The sequence below is a fragment of the Cervus elaphus genome, chromosome 31, assembly GCF_910594005.1.
Source record: "Cervus elaphus chromosome 31, mCerEla1.1, whole genome shotgun sequence".
NCBI lineage: Eukaryota > Metazoa > Chordata > Mammalia > Artiodactyla > Cervidae > Cervus > Cervus elaphus.
The window spans coordinates 41,911,706-41,921,848 of NC_057845.1; the positions used below are offsets into that span (position 1 = coordinate 41,911,706).

The following is a 10,143-nucleotide window of genomic DNA, read 5'->3' on the forward strand; positions in this document are numbered from 1 at the left end:
AGTCCATTTTACTGAAAATATTTTTTTTTTTCAAAAGAAAAACATTTTCTTGTAACATGTTTCCCATGATCTCTTAATTATGACCTTTCAGAAACAGCATCTTCCATCCAACAGTCACTAAAAATTCTTATCTAGAAAAACAGATACATGCTGCATGTAAGAAATGGACAATTATCTATTTTACTCCCCCTCTCACCCAACCCCACACCAAAGGATAGTAGCGTTATGACAGAGGCTTTCACAGGAAAACACTTATTTAAATAGTGAATACGTACTAAGTAAGAAGCATAGTCTCATTTTCTTCATCTCTCAAATGTTTCTAGTCCCAGATTTCTGAGAATATACCCATAGCAAGAAGAAAAAATAAATCTAATGCCAAAGCTCACGCTATAGACAGTGTGGGCAATAGCAGCCTCAACTGGTCCAGAAATTGAAGTTTCACCGTCTTTCTTATTAGTGCTATTCATTGTGCCCAGAAGCTGCCCTGATCCGGGTGCAGAAGACATTCAGGAGCCAGTGCTCCTGTCTTTCAGGAACTTTGCTTACACTTTTCAGAAGGCACATTTGTATAAATGGCTTCCTGATCTCAGTAGGGACTCTCCAACGTAGTTTTGAGAAACATGGAAGTTTCTCAGATTAGGAACATTATTGTTGTTGTTCAGTCGCTAAGTCATGTCTGATTCTGCAACCCCATGAACTGTAGCACGCCAGTCTTCTTGGTCCTTCACTATCTCCCAGAATTTGTTCAAACTCATGTCCATTGAATAGGTGATGTCATCCAACCATCTCATCTTCTGTCACCCCCTTCTCCTGCCCTCAATCTTTCCCAGCATCAGGATCTTTTCCATTGAGTCAGCTCTTCACAACAGGAGGCCAAAGAATTAGAGCTTTAGCTTCAGCATCAATCCTTTCAATGAATATTCAGGGCTGGTTTCCTTTAGGATTGACTGGTTTGATCTCTTTGTCCAAGGGACTCGCAAGCGTTTTCTCCAGCACCACAATTCAAAAGCATCAATTCTTCAGTGCTCAGCCTTCTTGTAAACATTGTAAACTTATAAACATTATAAACTACCCCAAACATAAGGTAAAAACTTGATTTAAATTTACATTAAATTAGAAATAATATTCACCATGCAGCATTTTTAGGAAGGGGAATTAAGAATGTTACAAAGTAAAATGATAATAAGGTTAATAATTACTGGCCCACAATTAAGGAAAAAGAAAATATAATTTTTAAGCATAAGAGAGCATGGTACTCAAGTATTAAACCTGCTATTTATTTTTAACAGCAAAGAATAATTACTTCAGCTTGCTTTATTTAGGGAATATATTAAAATGTTAATAATGTTTTTTTTTATATAGTAGAACCAAGGACAGATTCATTTTTAATTTTAATTTATTTTTCTTTACATTTTATGAATATTCTACATTTCCTATAATGAATATGTATTTTCTTTTTTAAACTTTAATATAAAAGATGCTGGAATAAAATGTCACATGTGGCATAAAATACACATTAATATTTCAGTACAACTTTGCATCTTCCTCTAAAGTCAAAAATAGGGATTTTTTAAATGTCATGTTCAATTTTAAATTCCATATCCATAACTTTGGGACGATTTAACTTTGGACAAAGTCTTACCAAATTAAAGCTCAGCCAAGTCATATTTGTTCTCATATCAAATGCAGCAAGTAATTATTTGGTCAAAGATTCCAATTTCCTTTTCTAAATTGACTTGCCCATTAAGTTAAATGTCAGCCTAGTTTGAGTACGTAGGTGCAGTTTTTACATTATTTTTTAAGTATTTTAACTTTTTGATTAAGTGTAAATTAGAATGATAGTTGACTATAGGTCTTACCAATTAATTTAAAATGCTCTCTTTCAGAACATTTGTAAATAATATGATATTTCTGGAAATAGTGCAGATATTTCCAAGTGAAAACTTTCTGAAATACAAGTAATGAACTTTTTATTTGAGCAGTCATACAAGAATGAATGGTGACTTTTAGCATTTTTCTACTTCACTTGGATTTACCTACAAAGTATTGTAGCATCGTTGATGTCTGAATATTGTTTACTAAGCTCTCAAGGAAGAACCACTGGCCTAACATCAATTTTCCGTTGTAACAGTACAGCTCTGTTACCAAGTAAAATGCACAGGGAAGTTGACAGATAGTAAATATCTACAACTCTCATTTGGTACCAAGGATCTAAAAAGTGCTTCACATGAATTTACACATTTAATTTAATCCAGTCCACCTTCCTCCCTTCCCCTTTTCTCATAGCAGTCAGACCCTCCATCTCAGTCCAGAGGTCTCTCCCTATCTTCTCTAGCTCCATTTCCAATAAATCTCTTGCCTATTCTTGTCTTGAGGTCTGCTTCTCTGCAAACTAGAGCTAACATAGGAAGAAAAAATTTTTTTTTTCCTGAGAGAATAAAATTTTCTGAAGGTTCAAGAATTCTTTGGGGAAGTGCTTTCCTTTCCAACATGTCAAAATAGAGCATGCTATACAATGGAATACCAAGCATTTTATGCATTTTCATGCTTCATATATAAAATCATATGTAAAGCAGAGAATTATAAAAGTGTGCCTCTGAGAAGTATCTTGATTATCTGGCTTAAGGAAAGTCCTCAGTGACACCTTAAGTAATAGGTAATAATTCTTGGTTCTATAATGATAAGTAATATTGTAGCTATTACTGGAGTTTTCTTGTACCTTTCTCCCACTTCCCTGGAAAATTCAAATGAAGAATGCCTCAAAATAATGGCATAACTACAAAAATGTAGTGTAATATAGTTGGAAACATAAGGGCTTTAAAATCAGAAAATTTGAGTTAGAAACCATAACAAACCACTAGTAACATCGGTATGAATTTGGACAAGCTATTGACATTCTCTGCCTCAAGTTTTTACCTGTTAAATGAGGATAACACTTTTCTATGGAGTTGTTGAGATAAGTCACACAAATAATGTCTATTTTGTTTTTATATTATTTATTGATCCTACACTCATGAACATAAAACCATATATTTTAACAAATTTTAATTTTTAGTAATTTAATGGTGAGGACTTAAAATGTATCAAGTTGTTGAAGTATATTCATGCAACATTGTATTCATGCAACATTGTGTATTAATCATAATATATATATACACCTAAATAGGCAGACCCAAAATACCAGTGTCCTCACTCACAGCTAATAAATTTATTTTAGCTCTTGGGCAACAAATTTTATCAACTATGCTTGAGAACTATTTTTATTCAAAGCATTATAATACATTTATTATTTAGTTCTTGCTAGTGCTATAACAGAAAATATTTTTAAAGCAAGAAGAGGATCAGACATAGATGTCTTTCCTTAGAAGTCTCTGTAAGTAAGGTTTTTCAGCTGGGTTAATTAACACAGTTGTGCATGTATATCTATAACTCTATCAGAAATTATATATAAAGAGGGAAGGAGGAACTTTGGGATTTACGAAGCCACGGTTTTGCTCCGAAGATAGAAGAAAGTGCTAGCTACAGGCAAGAAGTTCTCTCTTTGAAAGTCAAAGCCTTTCTTGGCTTTGACATTTTTGATGAGTTAAAGTGCAGAAAAACCTACAAATATAGATCTGCAAATGTTTAAAATGCTTCATCAAAGATCAAAATGTCACAAACATTTTATTTATGTCTCTGTATAGAGAAAATAAGAAATATATTATTCTTCCCGCTTGCCTATAATTGTGGTGCTTACAATATTGCCCTCTGGGAAAAAAACAACTGTTTTGGAGCAGGGGGTGTGGTTGTCAGAGGGACAAGTAAGGGAGTGGGAGATAGGAGACAGCATCATAATTGTTGCTGATTTTCCATTTATTTTAGGAAAAATTCCTCCTCTGTGGTTTTTTATATTTAAGATGACTAGCCAGCTGAGAACATAAAGTGATGGGGAGGCTTCTCAGGGAGAGTTAGAACAGACAGGTGAAGCCTAGGAGAAAAATTCACCTTCTCCAACTGCACATCAGCTCCACCCTGTGAGGACACTGACCCAGGGGGAGAGGAGAATGACCTCAGAGTCACTACCCCCTCCATATCCTCCACCGTTGGATAAGCCTGCCATGATTGGCTTACTTCAGCCACTGAACCACCTTCACATGAATGCATGACTTCCATCTTCAATTTTTCTTTAACCATTTCTGTTTTTGTGCCTCTCCACTTTCCATTAAAGTAAAAACAGCACTAATTTTTTTTAACTGAATCAAAGACGCTTTAAATTCTATGATGGCTTTACAATTTGAAAAAGTTTCACGCACATGATTTCATACAATCTCATAATAACGTTTTTTTTTTTCTCCCACCCTATGTTGCCACTCCCCTTTCCCTCTCCCCACTGGTAACCACTGGTTTGTTCTTTCTATGGGTGAGTCTGCTTCTTTTGTTTTATTCACTAGTTTGTTATATTTTTTAGATCCATATATGTGATATATTATATTCTTCTTTCTCTGTCTGACAAATTTCTCTAAGTGTAATGCCCTCCATGTCCAACCACATTGCTGCAAATGGCAAAATTTCATTCTTTTCTATGGCTGAATAGTATTCTATCACATGTATGTGTGTATTCAATTGTATGTATGTGTATGCTCCTGCCAAGTCACTTCAGTCATGTCTGACTCTGTGCGACCTCATAGACTGCATACATTTGAATCTTCTTTAATCCATTCATCTCTTGATGGACATTTAGGTTGCTTCCATACCTTGGCAATTGTAAACAATCCTGTTAAGAACATTGGGTTGCATGATCTTTTCGAATTAGTGTTTCTGTGTTTTTCAGATATGTACCCAGGAGTGGAATTGCTGGGTCATATGGTAGTGCTATTTTTAGCTTTTTGAGAAACCTCCATTATGGTTTCCATAATGGCTACACCAATTTACATTCCCCCCAACAGTGTACAAGTGTTTCCTTTTCTCCACATCTTGACAACATTTGACATTTGTCTTCTTTTTGTTAATAGCCACTCTGAGAGATGTGCAGTGACAGCTGATTGTGATTTTGATTTACACTTCCCTGATGATTAGCAATCTTTTCAAGTGCCTGTTGGCAATCTGCATTTCCTCTTTGGAAAAGTATACATCTACTTCTTTGGCCCATTTTTTTCCGCTCAGGGGAATGCGTGAATGCAGTCCCCCTCCACCACAAGTTATGCAGCCAAGTTTCCCACATTTGGAGAAATCAGAGGGGTCAGCACATCCAGAGTGCAATGGGTAAGTCTCACCTGGGGCAAATCACCTTCGTGATCATGGTATCTCCCCTGCCAGGTAAGTATCCCATTTTTCAACTGTTTTGTTTTTTTTTCTCTTTTTGTATGAGCTATTTATATATGTTTAATATTAACCCCTTATTGGTCATATCATTTGCAAAGATTTTCTTCCATATCCCCTCCTATTAAGTAGATTGTCTTTTTGTTTTGTTAATGGTCTCCTTTGCTGTGCAAAAACTTTGAATCTTGATTAGGTCCTATTTGTTTATTTTGCTTTTATTTCCTTTGCTTTAGGAGAAGGATCCAAAAAAACATATTGCTGTGATTTATGTCAAAGACATAAATCTGCCTATGTTTTCCTCAAGAAGTCTTAACATGTTAAAAAACATGAGTTTTTAATATGGTAAATGATTGTTTTTCCCCCTCGCTTTACTATAAAATACAGAGTGAGACACAATGAGAAAATCCTCATGGCCTTTAGAAATAATGTATTTGAAATTTTCAATGTCAAAATCTAGTTAAATTCAGATCCAAATTCAGTTAGATTTATTGTGCCAAATTTCAAATGGAAATGTGGTTCTCTGCATTTTAAAATGTATAACAACTGTTTATAATATTCTGGTTAATACAGACATATCACTGTGCATGACAGAGTTAAAGGCTTATTGATGCAATTTTTATAGAATACAACACAAACATTTCTGTCAAAGGACTTGTAAAGTCATCTACCTCAACCCACTCATTTTTCAAATGAAGAAACTAAGTGTAGAGTCTTATTCAGAGGCAAAAGTCCTTTGTGTTTTTTTAAAAAAATCCTTAAGCTGATACACATGGGTACTATTATAAACGTTGTTAAGGTAGTGATACATTTCTGTTGCTGGCGGTAAGTAGCCACCCCTGAGTACCCTAAGTGCTCACCTCTCATGGCTTCTGTCATCTTTCCTAGGAGCTCCTGGGCCCTTCAACATCAACCAACTAAAGGGTTAACCCTTTGTAAGCAGGAGACCCTTGGGAGACAGGCTCCTCCTGAAGTGGTGCCCATGAAGATGCAGGCTGTTTAAACAACTGTGAGCATCCCCTCTGCCTGCAGTCAAATGACCGAAACTTAAAATTCCCAGCTGCATCGGACACCTGCCAATGGAGCCAGCATCCATTCAGATGCTTTACGCCCACCCTCAGGCAGTCGTCCGCTCCTTCCCCCCTAGCTCCTGTGTTTTGGTAACAGTTGAACCCACTCTCAGGCCCGTAGAGAAGCCTGACTAGACTTCAGCTCCCCAGTTCCTTCCACACCTCTGCCACAGTCACCACAGGGGAGCATGTGACCAGCCAACTGGGCTATTCAGAGTGCCGGGTCAGCATTGCTATCTCCCCAGCTGGGCTGTATGAAAACTTACAACCACCTAATCAACAGCAAGGGGGCCAGTCAGAATAAAATTAATGTGGTTAACAGTTAAGAGAGAAGACAGAAAAACAAAGCAACACAAAACAGAATGGTAAAACTGAGTTTTCACTGGCATGGCTGAGCTGCTAGATCAATGAACCTTAGGTCCTCTCTACATCTGGACTTTTCAGTCATCTGAACTTTAACCCGTTCGCTGTTTTCTCTTGTTGTTTAAACCCATTTGAGTTGAGTTTTATTTCAAACCTCAAAGGTCCTCCAGCAGTTTTGTGAGAATTCTTCAGTACAGCACTTTAGTTAAATGTATCACAAAGTTATAAAACAAAACATAATTTCCCAAAATGTGTTCCAAAGAACATGAACTGTAAGAGATGTTAATAGTTATTATGGTCCTGGAGAGAAACAGCTCAATAAAGTCTAGTAAAATAGACCTGAATCATCTCACAAAGAAGATTTGTGGTGTACTCAAAATATAACTTTTCTTTTTTATTCTTATCTAATCTTTTTGGAATGTATTCATTACAGTAATTGTCCCTTGCCTGAAGACCTTGGGAGATTTATTGACTTTTCTACATATTTTGAGGGGAAGACTTTTAAATCTCAAATCACAACATTAATTCAGAAAACAAAATAACTTTGTTCTTTTCTTCTCACCATTCACCTAATAACCAGTTCTTTGGGGAAAGCTGGGGTGGGGTAAGTTGCCAGATTTAATAGATAAAAATATGAGATGCCTAGTAATATTTGAAATTCAGATGAATGGCATATATTTTTTTTAATATAAACATGTCCCAAATATTGCATGGGATATACTTATATTTATAATAAAAAGTGTTCATTGTATACCTGAAATTCAAATTTAACTGAAGATCTTGATTTTTTTTCAAGGAATGGTAAGTAAAAGCAAGGAGAAAAGGTAAGGGGAGTTATAGTTCTTACTTTGCTGAATGACTATATGTTCTTTGGGCATGGGGGATGGTGAAGGTGACTCATATGGGCCAATATCTGAGTTCTTTAAAGGTTTCTTCATAGGGGAACCTCTCCAGCATCAATACTCAAGACTTGAGTGATACTCCTCATTCCCTCAGGATGTCCAGGTCCCCTAGTCCATCAGGTGGGAGATATAGATTTGTCCACACCAGATATAGATTTGTCCCCATACATCTTTGGCCCTACACAGACTGGCCTCCAAATCGCAAAGCACTTGGAACAGTGCCTGACACGGAGTGTGTGCTCGATAAACATCAGCTGTTATTAATAGTAGTAGTATCAGCATTAGTAGCAGTAAAGCAGTAGTATTGGGGTTGCCTAGGTGACAATTTAAAAATGGCAAACTGAGTTTTGATTACATTGAAACGTGTCATTTTGCAAATCCATGTGTTTCTGATTTTACTGGTCTGAAAAAGTAAATGTTTCCATTCATTTCAATGTGGCTAAGTGAATCAAAATGCCTGTAGAGTCCTTAAATAATACTATCGTTTTCGTATCCTCTTGTATTGAGTTGACCACAACGTTCATCTTGGTCTTTCCATAACATCTTACAAAAAACTGAAATCAAACTTTTTGGCCAACCCAATATTTTAGCCATGTAAAACCTTTTTTGAAATGTAGACATTTTCACATAGTTAGAAGATATATAATTAGGAATTATTTTGTATCTTTTATTTTCAAAGAAAGTGAGGTAAAGTGTTAGTCATTCAGTCATGTCCAACTCTTTGTGACCCCATGGTCTGTAGCCCACCAGGCTCTTCTGACCATGGGTTTCTCCAGGCAAGAATAGGGGAGTGGGTAACCATTCCTTTCTCCAGGGGAATCTTCTCTACCCAGGGATCAAACCCAGGTCTCCCACATCGCAGGCAGATACTTTACCATCTGAGTCACCAGGAAAGCCCCATTCTCCTTCAAAGAAAGGAGGGTGCTTAATCCAAAAGAAACAAATATTATTAGCAACTTTGGATAAGAATATAATAATTACAAAACACAACATTGTCTATCTTCTAACCAAATTTCCAGAAAAGTGCATTTTTGTTTTGTGATTTTTAAACTTTTCTAGCTCTGCCTGAAGCCACAATCTTATGACTTGGAGTACAAGACAAGCATCCCACTGTCATTCATTTTTAAGCAATGTCTCACTTGCACATGCAACTCAGAAAGGGCAGAAAGAAAAACAGCAAGCCCCACCAGCATGTGCCTCAAGATCACTAATTTTAAACACACAGTTGTATCCTAACTTGCCGTAAGCAGCACGCCAAGGAGAGGTGGGCTCTAGATGAGCTGGTGAAAAGTCCCCATCAGAACGTTTGTGTCTGAGTAGTTCAGCAATCTTGAGAAGCAATTCCATTCAATTTCAACAGACTATATTGTCATGGTATGAGTTGTGTCCGCCTCAAAAAAGATGTGTTGAAGTCTTAACCCCCAGTACCTTAGAATGTGACCTTATTTGAAGACAAGGTCTTTATAATCAAATTAAAATAGGGTAACTGGGTAGGCTTTATTCCAGTATGACTGATATCAGTATAAAAGGAGGAAATTTGGACACAGACCCTAGTGGCACACCAGGAAAGGACCTGCCTACAATGCAGAAGATGCAGGAGATGCAGGTTTGAGCCCTGGTTCAGGAAGACCCCCTGGAGGAGGGCATGGCAACCCACTGCAGTCTTCTTGCCTAAAGAATCCCATGCACAGAGGAACCTGGCGGGCTACAGTCCATGAGGACACAAAGAGTCGGACACAACTGAAGTGATGAGCATGCAGATGGAATATGATGTGAAGTGACACAGGGAGAAAATGGTCATCTACAAGCCAAGGAATGCCAGAAGCCAGGAGAGAACCCCAAACAGACACTTTCCTAGACCCTTCGGAAGGACCATGGCCCTGCTGACCCCTTGCTTTCAAACTTCAGGTCCCCAGATCTATGAGACCATAAATTTCTGTTTCTCTAAGCCACCCAGCTTGCAGTACTTTGTCATGCTAGCCCTAGGAAACCAATACAGTGTATGAAAGTATGTCCTTCCAAACATCCAAATTACTAAAAGTAGCTGTTCTATACTTTTTTCTGCCAACTTTTAATAGCTCGTCAAATCTCAGGTTCTGCCCTTTGAGGTTAGTAGAAATTTATGCACAAAAGAACCCCACAAAATGATGATACAATGGAGATAAAATGACAAGAATGCCATTTCAGCATTTCCAATTTTTATTCAAATGGTTAAGAAAGCATCTCTTTTACTGAAGGAGGTCACAAGCATATTCTGCCTCTGAGATTGCTAGATTAAAAAAAAATACTCTTCACTCTTTATTTATTTGGGGGCAGATAGGGTATTGCTTCCCCAACCAGGGATCAAACCTGTGCCCCATGCAGTGGAAGCATAGAGTCGTAACCACCGGACCACCAGGGAAGTCCCCAGACTGCCATATTTAAAAGTAAAATATTAGTGTTAGAGACCAGGTATATTACATTAAGAATAAATTTTAATTGTAATGAATAACCCTGGGATCCAAGGAATGATA

General features: G+C 37.1%; 1 non-coding gene across 1 annotated transcript; it reads right to left on the minus strand.

The window, feature by feature from the left end:
* Window positions 1-5,139: 5,139 nt before the first annotated feature.
* On the minus strand, window positions 5,140-5,303 carry LOC122687624. Its single transcript, XR_006339194.1, has one exon. It is a non-coding gene; the product is annotated as a U1 spliceosomal RNA (small nuclear RNA).
* Between the last annotated feature and the right edge of the window lie 4,840 nt (window positions 5,304-10,143).